This window comes from Dasypus novemcinctus, chromosome 8, assembly GCF_030445035.2.
Source record: "Dasypus novemcinctus isolate mDasNov1 chromosome 8, mDasNov1.1.hap2, whole genome shotgun sequence".
Classification (NCBI taxonomy): Eukaryota; Metazoa; Chordata; class Mammalia; order Cingulata; family Dasypodidae; genus Dasypus; species Dasypus novemcinctus.
The window spans coordinates 22,119,117-22,132,640 of NC_080680.1; the positions used below are offsets into that span (position 1 = coordinate 22,119,117).

Genomic DNA, 13,524 nt, shown 5'->3' on the forward strand with positions numbered 1-13,524 from the left:
TTTTTGTAGTAATGAGAATTCTCCAATATTGAAGTGGTGAATGCACAACTCAGAGATTATACCAAATGCCACTGTAGATAAATTGAATGGTTTATGAACAAAAAAAAACAATAGAATGGGATGGGAGGAAAAGACACCAAATGTAAGGTATGGAATATAATTAGTAATAATACTTTGATGATGCTCTTTCATAATTTGTTATAAATGTTTCACAACAATGCAACAATGTGGTGAGGTGATATATGGGAGTGCTGCATGATGTTGTATTAGTCAAAGCGGTGCTGATGCAAAATACCAGAAATTGGTTGGTTTTATAAAGGATATTTAATTGGGGTAGGAGCTTAGAGATACCAGGCCACAAAGCATAAGTTACTTCCCTCGCCAAAGTCTATTTTCATGTGTAGGAGCAAGATGGCTGCCAACGTCTGCCAGGGTTCAGGCTTCCTGGGTTGCTCTGTGCTCAGCTCGTTTTCTCCACAAGGTCAGCTGTAGACTATCAGGTGAACAAACCCCTCTGTCTCTCTCCCTGGGGGTCCAGCTTCAGATTAAACTCCAACATCAAAACTCCCACATTAAAAGCCCTAACTCTGTTCCTTGTCATGCCTTTTATCTGTCTTTTGGTGGGTGGGGAGACTCAACACCCTACTGGCACAAATCCAACATAATCTAGTATGTCCAGAGGAAAAGATCAGTTTACAAGCATAATCCAATATTTCTTTTTGGAATTCATCTATAATATCAAGCTGCTACGGATGTTATGGATGTTTGTTTTGTAAGTTTACAACTTACACTATACATTTATTGTTTATGTATGTTCATGTAGGAATGATATACTTCAATAAATTGTTTTTAAAATGAAAAAAAAATTGTAAGTTGGGAACACTTTGTGGGTGTAGTAGAGTTTTATTTCATGGGCTCAGAATTAATGGTATTTTAGGTATCTGATAGAAATAGGACCACATTTTGAAATAGCATGCTGGCTGTATCTGGGCAAACCATATCAAATTGTTTAGTTAGTTTCCTCAAGCACAAAATGATTCACTAACATTTCTTTTTTTTTTTTAGGAGGTACCAGGTATTGAATCCACGACCTAGTACATGGGAAGCAGGCACTCAACCACTTGAGCTATATCTGCTCCCATGCTAACATTTCTTAAGCATTTATTATGTGCCAGGCATGATCATTCATTCAACACCTTCACTTTCATCACCTACCATGGGCCAGATCCCATGATGAGCCCTGAAAAAGGAACAGCAAACAGGCAGATGAAGAAGTCCCTGTCAGTTATAGGGCTTCTCACTGTGTGCTGAGACAGAAAATAAACAAGTTAGTCAGGTGATTAACTTTCACAACTTATGACATATGCTATGAAGAAACAAACATGGGCTACAGAAGAACAGAATTGCCGAAGGGAGCATGCTTTAAATAGAGCTCTGTGAGGAGATGTCTCTTAAAACTATGATGTGAAGAAGAAAGCCGAAGGGGATGGGCAGTCCTGAGTGACAGAACCTTTCTCTGAAAGACCCTGGAAGAACTAACAAAAAAGCTAGTGTGGCTGGTGCTTACTGAGGGAGGTGGGACAAGGTGAATTTATTTTAGCAACAATGGGATGCCTTTGAAAAGATTTAAGTAGGAAAGTAAGATGATCTGATTGGCATTTTTTAAAAGATGACAATAGCTGCTAAAGTAATCTCATGTTTACTACATGCCCAATTGTTCTAGCTACCTTGGATGATCTCATTTAATCTTCACAGTTCCCCAGAAAGTGATTGATCCCATTTCACAAACAACTAGACCATCTGCCTGAAGAGATTTACATAGGACTCGCCCCTGCCTGAGGCAGTGAGGGCAGGTATGGCCAGGTGAGGGCAGATGCAGGCAGGTGGGGGCAGGTAGGGGTGGGAATCTGCAGAGTAGCTATGACTCAGGATATAGAGTCTGTATGATGGCTTGCCACCATTCTAGCTTCCTCATAGAGGGTTTAGGGTTGTGTTCCCAAGAAGGAAGGACCCCTAAGGGGACCCCAGAGGTGATGCAAGACCCCTGAAATACACTGATGTCCCAAGTCTCGTCTATAGACAAAATAGTGAATAAACATGCTCATTTTTTCAATGCTTATTACCAATAAAATACACATGCATTTAAAAGCATCACTGAATTTACCATACCTTGTTATTTTGTACCTTTTCAAGCCACAATGAACCAATAGCTATAAGTATATTGTTGGGGGGAGTGGCAGTGTCCAGCAAATTTTCTGAAATTTCAAAAGCTAAAATCATGGAGTATTCACTGGTTAGGAGCAATCCTTTTCTGCTTCACTTCTGAGAAGACTGGAAGTAAATGTAGGCAGTGGGAGGCAGATGTGGCTCAAGCAGTTGGTTTCCCGCATATAACATGGGAGGTCCTGGGTTTGGTTCCTGGTGCCTCCTTAAGGAAGATGAGCAAGACAGCAAGCTGATAGGACAGACTGGCACGGTGAGCTAATGCAACAAGATGATGCAGTGAGGCGACACAAAGAGGAAACAATGAGAGACATGACAAGCAGGGAATAGAGGTGGCTCAAGCAATTGGGCTCCTTCCTTCCCATGGGAGGTCCCAGGTTCGGTGCCCATGTGCCTCCTAAAAAGAAGATGAGCAGACACAGAGAGCATACAATGAACAGACACAGAGAGCAAACAGTGAGCACGAACAATGAGTAGGGAAGGGAAATAAATAAATAAAATCTTTTTTAAAAAAAGTAATCTGGGGAGCAGATGTACTTCAACTTCTTCCCATGTAGGAGGTCCTGGGTTCGATCCCTGATAGCTCCTAAAATCAAAATGAACAAACAAAAAAGCCAACTCTCATTGGGGCACAAATGTAGCTCAGTAGTTGAGTGCCTGCCTCCCCATGTACTAGGTGTTTGGTTCAATCCCCAGTATCTCCTAAAAAAAACACAATGCATTCAGTGTTTGGACATGAGGGTGGTGTTATGGATTGAATTGTGTGCCCAAAAAGATATACTCAAGTCCTAACCCGTGGTCATGCAAACGTGAACTTATTTTAAAATAGTGTCTTTGAAGATGTGATTGGTTCAGATGAGGCCAAACCAGACTAGGGCGCCCTGATCCAATACGACTGGTGTCCTGATAAGAAGAGGGAAACTGGAACACACAGAGAGACCCCAGGGGAGACAGCCGTGTGAAGACAGGGGCAGAGAATGGGGAGATGCCTCTGCAAGCCAGGGAGAGCCAAGGATCTCCACAGAAGCCCAAAGGGGCAAGAAAGTCTTCTCCCCACAGGGGTCAGAGCGGGCTTGGCCCTGCCGACTCCTTGATTTTGGACTTCCGGCTTCCACAACTGCAAGACGGGACATTTCTGTTGTTTTTAGCACCTAGGCTGTGGTACTTCATTAGCACACTTTGTTTGAAATAGACAGTTTGAGATGAAAATTCCTCCGCCAGAATGCAACTGCATGGATTTGGGGGGTCAGGGAGGGATGCACAGGACAGGTCAGGCCCAGAGTCACAACTCCTGCTTCGTGCATTGCTGCATTTCTGTCACCAGGATGAATAGGAGCCACAGCCTCTTTGAATTGCCTTAATACGCACACACTCATATATGCGGGGTACCATATACAGGGCCTCCTACAGGCAGACCTCGAGGTGATCAGAAGAAACGAGATGCACAGGAACGATCGCAGAGCCCACGGACAAGGTGACCCACACACCTACCTGCCCACGACAGGCCCCTTTGATAGTTAAGGGGCCGTTCAGTCTGATTCTCTTATTTCGTGGAATTTGAGACCAAAAGGCAAGGTCCCCTGTCCTAGCTATAGTAATATAGCCTGTGCATAAAGTCAAACTTATTCTATATCCAAGTAGGCCTAGTTCCCAGAAAGCCAGTTAAGTAATGTAGGCTCTGTAGGCTTTGGATAATCAGGGAGGATGCGGACTGAATGTGTATTGAAACTTACATCCAGACGCAATGTGAGGGATATGTTAATTCAACTTACCTGGAATGTGGGGGATATGTGTTAATTCAAGACCTATCTGATAAACACTTAAAACTCAAAAAACTAACAAAGTCCTTTTGCATAAAAGCACCATTTGACTCCCCATTTCTACATCCTTTGTATAAAAGGGACCCAAAAATCCTATTCGGGGCTTGGTTTTTTTGGACAGAAGTCTGCCGAGCCCAGTGGGCTGTTTATAAATCTTCCTTCTCAGATTCTCGTGTCCTGGCCTTCAATACTGCGATCATCCAACTTCTCTCTGCCACAACACTAGCTGGCCACGTGTAAGAGACTGAAAGCAAGACGCTGGTTTACCACACTGTGTCAATGTGTGTTAAGCTTGGCGCCAGCTAATTTATGCTCTGTTTTCCTACCACCGTCTGTAAACATTCCCTCTACTTGACAGAGAGTGATATCTCCAGCTCAAACTGCCAAAGAAAGGAAGGCTGGAGGATTTCAGGCCTAAACCAGCTGTTGTTTCATGGTTGCGTGTTGCACTGTATTAAATGGTTTATTGTTGCTGTCTTTATCTACAACACCCCTAACAGCATAAGAATGTATTAAACCCATTTTATGGATGAGGAAATCAAGGCTCAGAGAGGTTAAGTAAACTGCCCAAGGTAATGTAGCAAGTTAGTGTCTTAGCCGAGAGTCAAGGGCAGATCTATTTTCAAATATCACCCACCTCTGCCTGACTCCCTACCAGAAACTATGACCATCTAATTTATTTATCTAAGATATTTTTCACTTTTATAAATATTTTTCCGTTTTATATGTTTTTTATCTTTTATAAATATTCCTTATTTGGGAATGCGACTATTCGTGTCACCTTCAAATAACGGAGCATCAGGGAAGTCAAAACTGTGACTCATGAGCCAGGAAAGGCCTTAGAACTAAACAATTCCTTGATAGAATTAATCATAATATACAAACAAGAGAAGGTCAAAATGATAACTACAGTTAGTGCCACCATCTCAACAGCCAACTGGATTTCACAAATACACCCAAATGAATGTTGTCTCTTAAAAATGTCATCTTATAAAACTACACACTCATTTCATGGGTGCTTCCAATGCTTGGCACATATTTGGAACATCATATTTGACACTGCTTCACCGTTCATTTACCAGGTACCTGAGGAAAGATCTTACTATTCCAACCCCACTCTCCTCTGTGTCCAAAAATAGCATTATCTGGTTTAATTACCTCTCATTTAACAAACTTGATTCTAAATGAGTCTTTGTTGTTTTTAAAATTATATTAATCTTCTAAATATGAAGACTGTCCATCAGTCAAGAATATTCAGTAGTAAAAACTTTTAAAGAAAAAATAACAAAAAATATTTGGAACAAGGCAACATCTGGGAATAAGAACATGATCTTTCAAAATGAGCACAAATTTTAACAAGTAAGTTCTATCGTTTAGTTTTTAAACCAACCACTTTACTGTAATATCACACCTTGCAAATACATTGTAAAGAAAACAAGAGAGCCTTTTCATAACTTCATGCTGCTCAGCCTCTCGGACTCAGTCATCAGTAGCCTGGAGGCTTTTGTATTGTCATGATGCCTCAGCATCTTAAACCCTGTCCTTAGGTCCCCCACTGACCACTCCTGACACTGGGTTATACAAGATAAAGAGCTTCTTCCCACCCTACCTGGGTTCATGATCCAGTGAAAGTCAAATACGAACTCCCCAATCCTCACTCTTGCTTGACCAATTGCGACAGCTCCGCTCATAGAACCCTATAAAGGTAGAGTCCCCAGGTCCACTGTGATCTCTTGCTCCTCTTCACCTTGGTTGAACCTATACTCCTGACATGTTTCCCCATGTGTCCCATGGGAGACCTGCCATTCCTCTTGGTTCTAGGACCAGTGAGTACTAATAAACTTTCCTTTCATACATCTCTGGTGTCACTCATCCTTGCTGCATCCCACTATCCATGTAAAGATCCTTACTCTTTCAACTCACACATTATAATTAGTAAATTCAACCATCAATTCACATCAGCACCATGTGACTTATTGTATCACCAAGATAAAATTTTCTTCACTTGAAAATTTTTCCCATATTGATCTTATATATATTTTCAACAGAGCATTGTCTTTTGATGTTTACTAATATATTTATATGTATTTATTTCACAAACATTTTATTTGGTAGATTTTCAATTTTAAATTAATACTGATATTTTCTCCCTTTTTCAGTTATATGCTTTGACTTAATCAGTTCATCTCTTTATATTATTCTTATCCAAATAATTTTAAAAACACAACGCACTAAATACGTGTAATCAAATGTGTTTCCTGTAGTTTCCACTGAGTAGTAAAAAATTACTCCGTTTGTGAACAGAGAGAGGAACAAGTAATTAACGTCAAATGCTTAGGTTTTTTTGGATGAAATTCTTTGTTTAAAAACCAACAGTAGGACTCCAGGCGGGAACCCAGCCGCTATCACGCAGCGAGACCCTCTGCAGGTCTGGGAGTCTTTGGAGCTACCAAAGCCACCACGGGTCCTGGGGAGAGCCGGAGCTCCTGGTGTGGCTTCCCGAGGCGGTGGCGTCCGAGCCTCCGGGCCCTGGTGCTGCCGCTGGTGCTCACCCTCAGCTGCAGTCTGGAGCCCGTCTGGGTGCTACGCCGCCAGGAGCTGACCGGGAAGGCGCCACCTCCCGCCAGGGAGCCCTGAGCCCCTGAGCTCCTTCGCAGGGGCTGTCTCCGGGCCACCTGCTCCCGGACCTGCTGCTGACCACCTGGCTGCACGAGATGAGGCCCTGGCAGCCCCGCTCGTGACGCTCCAGTCCCCCTGCAGGACTTCCTCCCGGCCATGGGCGGCTTCTCGGGCCCGGTGATGGAGCCGATCACCACAGTTCACAAGCGGCAGTCGGGGCCACCGCCCCGGAAGGAGACCAGGGCTCCGCTGGGAACGGCAGACCGCGGCCTCAGCGCTGGCAGCGCCCGCCAGGGCTCCCGCAGGCAGGCCGAGTCCCGGCAGCACCCGCGGCCCGCGCGCCTGCGCCCTGGCCTTTTCTCGGGCCCCGCGCTCGGGGCTCGAGGGGCTGGCGGTGGGGCGGCAACGAGACGGCGCCGTGCGTGGTTCTGCTGCTCCACGCGGGGATCCTGGCAGTCAGCCTGTCCCCGCGGCTGCTGCAGGGCCACCTGCGAGCTCCGGCGGTGGCTGGCTGTGGGATCCTCTTCTCATGCGTGACGCCGCTGGGCACGGGCTGGGCCGAGTCAGCCAGGCCACTGCGCCAGCCGGCCGGGTCTGTGTTAGCGGGCGTGGCGGCCGGCACCTCCCTCTCCATCGCCTTCCTGGAGATCCTGCCCCAGGAGCTGGCCACTTCCGAGCCGAGCATTCTCTAGGCCACTCTGCTCCTAGCAGGTTTTGCCCTGCTCGCTGGCCCGCTCTTCATCCAAGTCTAAGGGTCTCCAGAGAGGGGCAGGGGCGGGTGGGTATCAGGGGCCTCTGCCGTCCCTCCCTCCCCCAGTTTGCGGGGAAGAGGAAGGAGTGGGGAACTGAGGCACTGAGGACCAGAGTTCCCCAGGAGCTAGGGATGGGGCCTTTGGGACCACCCAGCCAATGACAGGGAAGTGGGCAGAGGAGAACCTTGCCCCAGGGCCCAAGAGAAAGAGATGGTCACATCACTGGAGACATGATCAAGGGATATTAGGAGTGGGGATGACGCTGACTGCTAGAACCAGGGGTTGGACACTACATATAGGGGCAGGCTGCCCCTGGGGCTGCTGGAGCTGGGCACCCAGCTGCTACGGGATAGTGAGACAAAAAGGGGACAGGCCAGGAGCTGGCAGTCCTGTTGGTTCTAGGCCATTCAGCACTCGGCCACTTGGTGGGACCCCTCCTACTTTTCTCAGCTCCTGCTCTCATTTTCCTTCTCCCAGGGAGCTATTGCAAATGGTTCCTCCTGTAAGTCTGGTACCTCTTCTGGTCTCTCAAACCCTGCTCACTCCTCTATTTATGTAAAGTGCCAAATAAATACCCTCCCTCTTTCTCAAAGCTCAGGGATGGCACTGAGCCCGCCCAGCACCTCCGTGGAGGGGGCCTGCTCGCTCTTGATTTGGGTCACAGATCCTGAGAGGGCAGAAGTGTTGGCTGAGCTGGGGTGGGGGGTTAGCAGACCTGCAAGCCTCCTGCTAATCCTACACCCCAGGGATAAGGGCATAGACGTGGTGCCCATTGCCCAGATGATAAACACTGAGCTGCCAACACATTTTTTTATATATACTTGAGGAGGCCAAGGGGGAGAGGGGAGGCCTACACAGGGTTATTTTTACGGAGGGAGGGCGGGCTGTGCATAAAGGTCATACTATCTAGAATCTGTTTTACTAACGGACTTATTTTGGGATATATTACCTAAATAAAAGATATTTCTATAAAGTAAAATAAAAAACAAATAGTAAAACGATGCTAGACATAAACTTAAATAGATATCTTAACTTCATAGACTACAATAAACACAGATACATTAATAAAATACACAACCGTATGAATTTTACCAAGTGGTTTACTTCCCCAAAGTTCTCTCTTGAAACTTTGAATTTAAGAAGTGTGTTATAGCATGTTAAAGCTGCCTACTTTTTCTTTTTTTGTAAATTCTACGCATACAGAAAAGTGCGTGAGCCGCAAGTACAACATCTGAGTGAATGTTCTCAAAATGAGGACACCCTGTATCTAGCACCCAGATCATGACCAAACACAACCAGCACCCAGGACCCCCTGATGCCTCCTTCCAGTCACAGCCCTCCAAGGATAGCCATTAGGCTGACTCTCTCTTTTTTTTTTTAATTTTTCAAAAAATTCATTTATATTTATTTATTTAAGAAATTAATGTTTCTTTACATAAATGTTACATAACAAATATAGGAGATTCCCATATGCCCCACTCCCTCCTGCTCCTACACTTTCTCACATTAACAACATCCTTCATTAGTGTGGTTCCTCTGTTACAATTGATGAACACATATTGAAGCATTGCCACTAACAGTAGATTATAGTTTACATTACATTTTACACTCTGTCCCATGCAATTTTGTAAGTTATGACAAAATATATAATGGCCTGTATCCATCATTACAATGCCATACAGGATAATTCCAGTGTCCCAAAAATGCCCCCCTATTATAACTATTTTTCCCTCTCCCTCCCCCCAGAACCTCTGGAGGCCACTGCCTCCACATCAATGATAAAAGTTCTTCCATTGCTAGAATAACAATAAGTCTAAAATAGAATAATAGTAAGCCTACTTTAGTCCATTGTTCATTCCCCAATCTTGAGGATTTGGGGATGGTGATGCCCATTCTGCTTCTAATTGAGAGGGGCTTAGATCCCATAGGGCAGATGGATGGAACCATCTTGCTTGCAGTTGAAGACTCTCTCTGTTCCTTGAATGAGTGTTGTCCATCATCATCTCCTTGTTGTCCTGGGTGAGTCCTGGAGAGTAGGTGTTACAACTCTGCTGAGATTCAGGGCCCAGTTGGCACATGGACGGACCAAAGATTTAAGTCTCTTAGACATATACCTATCAAGTATAGTGCTAACTAAAGGTTCAGATAGAAGGGGCAGAAGAGCTATGTGTAGGGAAACCAGAAAATGAGTCCAACTCTGTCACACTGAGGTGCATAAATTCCAAGGCAAGGCTTAATGGCAGGGTGCCAAACTCCTGAGCTGTCTGCCCTGCCTATAGTGTCTGGATGTCTCTAGAGCCCTCAGGAGCCCTGCTATTTGAGGCGCTATTTACTGTGGCAGTCAATGAGATCCTGCTGAGACCTGTATATGCGTAACCTCTGGAGTGACCTTCCAACTCACTTTGAAATTTCTTAGCCTTTAAAATTCACTTTCCCCCTTTTGGTCAAGGTCTTTTTCCAAGTGCATTGCTAGTAGGTGCTTGGTAATAATCCCTCGGTGCCAGGGAGGCTTATTGCCTGGAGTCATGACCCACGTCAGGGGGAAGGTAGTGCATTTCTATGCTGAGTTTGGTTTAGAGAGAGGCCATATTTGAGCAACAAGGAGGTTATCAGGAGATAACTCTTAGGCAACATATGAAACTAGGCTTCATTTCAATTTCAAAAGAAAAGGTTCATAAGTACAATCATCAATATCACAGGCCCAAAACAATGGTCCATCCTCCTTCACTAGGCACCGCCCCTGTAGTCAGGGGATTCTTCCTGATCCATTAGAGAATATAGCAGAACTCCCAGGATGGGAGTTCAGTATTCTTTCAGTTATTGTGTGGCTCTCCACCCACCGTGGAGACAAGGCCCCATGAACACTTGAACACTCATATGCCTTAGAGGCATGTCCCAGGGGAACCCCCTCCTATGCATCCCTGACTCTTCTTTTAATTCATTACAGATGCAGGAAAAAAAGGATCCTCATGTTTTCTGTTTCTCTGATTGTGGCAGCTGAGATTGAGCAGGGGAATATAGGAAGTACTAAAAACATGGAGAAGGGCACATCATCTTTGCACCTCTGAAACAACCCTGTAAACAACAAAGAGCCTTTTAATTCCATGAAAGGAACCTTAAAATTTGAGTTTACATGGGTGGGGGGGAACTTCCTATAAATAGGATCATACATTATACATTATTTGTGACTGGTGTCTTCCCTCAGTAGTCTGTGAAATCCAATCATGCTGCTGTATAGTTAGCTTTGGGTTGTTTATTCTCATTGTTCTATTTATCCACTACACTGTCACAGGGTACATATTTACACTAAAACATTTTGTGTTGTTCAACTGAAACTCAGATATACTTAGGCCTCCAGGGCTTTATCTGACCACTCTAATCCTTGTCAACACTTAGCATTGCCCATAGAAGTGCCTATTTTATTTACAAAACAAAAACAAACACCTGTAGAAGTTACTTTTACTCACAAAATAAAAGTGAAGCTCTAACAGTCGTCCAGTCAATCTTAATATTTCAGACAGCAAAATGGGTTTATTCAGGAGCATCTCCTCACTCGGGAGAAAAAAAAGTCCATTTAATGTAATTAATTATGTCTTTCAGCTATCTACATTTATTAACCCAACTGGAACATAGCCAAGCCTTCACCTTATTTTTGATGTGTAAACAGTCTCAGTTGTGTTAATAGTTTCCTTACAAACACAAAGTTGTAGCTATAATAATGTTTAGTATTTCTACAAATTCCTTTTGTTCTTCAAAGCACATTACAAATTACAAATTAATTAAACTCTACAACAGCCTCCCACCCCCAATCCCAGGAAGAAGAGAATTTCTGTACTTGTTTTAAAGCTCCAAATCTCCAAGTCAAGATATGGATCAACTGGCCCTGGGCCACAGAGTAAATTTCAGACCTAAAACCACATTATCTTGGCTCCATGTTCAAAACACCACACTTACATCAAAGGAAAACATTAATATTCCACTTACCAAAAACTGTTGCCATTCTGCCTTTCCATCTAAAAATGGGAAAGAGAGTTGGGATAAGAGGATGCTGAACTTTCAACAAAGTGCTGTTCTTCATTCTTATATATAAACCTCATCGGCACAGTTTCAGCCTCAGTAAATTCTGATTTGGGTTTTGATTCTAAAAATAAGTACTCAACAAGAACACAATGTTCAAACAAATGATAGACATAAAAAAATACCATCACAAAAATCTCAAGGGGTCCAGAGGAAATTCTAGAAGCAAATTCCAACTGATTATTTGTGGAAGATATTCCAAATGAGAATTATTCTATGCTTGTCTTCCAGTGCGATCATTGAACTTGTCTTGAAAACTATGGCATTTTACAATAAAGATGGTCTAAATTTCTCTCTTGACTTTTCCAGCCACAAAAATGTTGGCATGGAGGAACAATTGTCCAATCCAGAACTGGATCAAAATCCAGATGGAAAGACTCTGAGCTTCTGTTGGGGAGACAGCTGGGCTTTTTCTGGGAAAAACATTTAATTCCATATCTTTGTCTTCAAATATGAAGTAACAATTTGTGAAACTTTCCAACAGCCAATATTTAAAGAAATAAAAATTGCTTGTGCTCCAGAGCAATTTCCCTCCCCCAATACCCCCCCGGAATTATTCCCTTAGTCTCTCCAGAAATGTCTCCATCAAATTTCTTATGCTAAAGAACTTTGCCCTTGCTCTTATCTTCTTTCTATTGAACGAGGGGAAAAGTTCATTTAAAATATAAAAATATAATCATAAATATGTGTGGCAGCTATATACTAAAAAATTCAAGGGTCGAGTCCAGAAAGCATCCTACTGGTAGTGATAAAAGACAACATATAGTTCACAAACACAGTTAACCAAAATATTTAATTTAAATTGAATGAGATGACGATAGACTGTTGCAATATATATATATATTACTGAAAGCTGAACTCCTTAGTAGGGAGGGAAGGAAAGTTAAGAAATAGTCATATAATTAAAGAGGGAGAGATTTTGAAAAACAGTGCCCAACTGTGATCCAATATGGACAGAAAAATAAGGTTGAGGAAGAGAATTATATAGCCTAAAAGGGGATTTTTAAGCAGTGAGTGTACCTTCCAGTCCACAAACCTGATTATATTTCTATCCCCACACCCCATCTTCCTCATCTCAGTGAATGACCCCACCCATTTCCCCAGTCTCAAACCTAGAAGTGATCCTTAATTGCTTCCTTTTCCTCACTCCTCTCCTGTTCAGTCCATCACCAAATGTTGTCTCCTCGGAGTCCAAATTCTATTGCAGATTTATCCACTTCTCCCCGTGCTGGTGGGCATCGTTCTTCTTCAGTCCACAGTGAGGTGATCAAGGCAGTGCTTCCTCGGTGGTCCCATGCTTCCACTCCTCTCATCTACTTTTCAATGGCTTCCTTTTGCTCTTAGGGGAAAAAAAATTAAAATTCTCAGTATGGACACAAGGAACTGCAACTCACATCATTCTGGCACACAGGAAGTATTTGATAAATATTTTCCCAGTAAATAATAAATACAATTGAAAAGGATTTTCAAGGGAGAGTCACAGGGAAGGAAGCAGCACCAGGGAAGTAGCAGTAAGGGAAAGAGGAACGATGAGGCATGGGAGAAAGATGTAAGGGGTGCATTCTTAGCAGGTCACTGCCCCACAACCAGTTGTTGTTTGGTCTTTGTGAACAATCTCCAAAGAGCTCATAGGAATGTCATCTATCTTTGGACAAGGCATCTGCTTGCTGCCCCAGCACGCCACCCTCTGGTCCAGTCTTTCAACCTTTTGGTCCCGTTTCTTCAAGGCAGCCACTGATGAAGCCAGTGTCTCCTATTGGGTGCATCCACCCATTCCTGGGTGCAGGGCCCTCTCCTTCAAAGTCAGCATCATGTATGGAGGTTTCTTTGTCTGTGGGGTGGTGGCAGACTTCACAGGGCCAGGCAGTAAGACAGAGGCAGAGGAGGCGGGGCAAGATGGCGTCTGAGTGAGTGCACCTCATAATCTCTCCTGCAAAGAAGCGGCTGAGTAGGGTCGGAGTCCTGCTGGACTGGGCTGTTTCAGGTATTTGCAGGGCAGGAGATGTCTGGACGTCAATTTGATGGGACAGTGA

At 43.9% G+C, this 13,524-nt stretch overlaps 1 long non-coding RNA gene and 1 pseudogene across 1 annotated transcript; one reads left to right on the forward strand and one right to left on the reverse strand.

The window, feature by feature from the left end:
* The first annotated feature begins 411 nt into the window (after positions 1-411).
* On the forward strand, positions 412-7,414 carry LOC101430319 (zinc transporter ZIP1 pseudogene; annotated as a pseudogene).
* A 1,148-nt stretch (positions 7,415-8,562) lies between these two features.
* On the reverse strand, positions 8,563-11,665 carry LOC101416938 (uncharacterized). Its single transcript, XR_188677.4, has 3 exons — positions 11,399-11,665; positions 10,882-10,966; positions 8,563-10,489 (listed from the first exon to the last, which is right to left on the reverse strand). It is a non-coding gene; the product is annotated as an uncharacterized lncRNA (long non-coding RNA).
* Between the last annotated feature and the right edge of the window lie 1,859 nt (positions 11,666-13,524).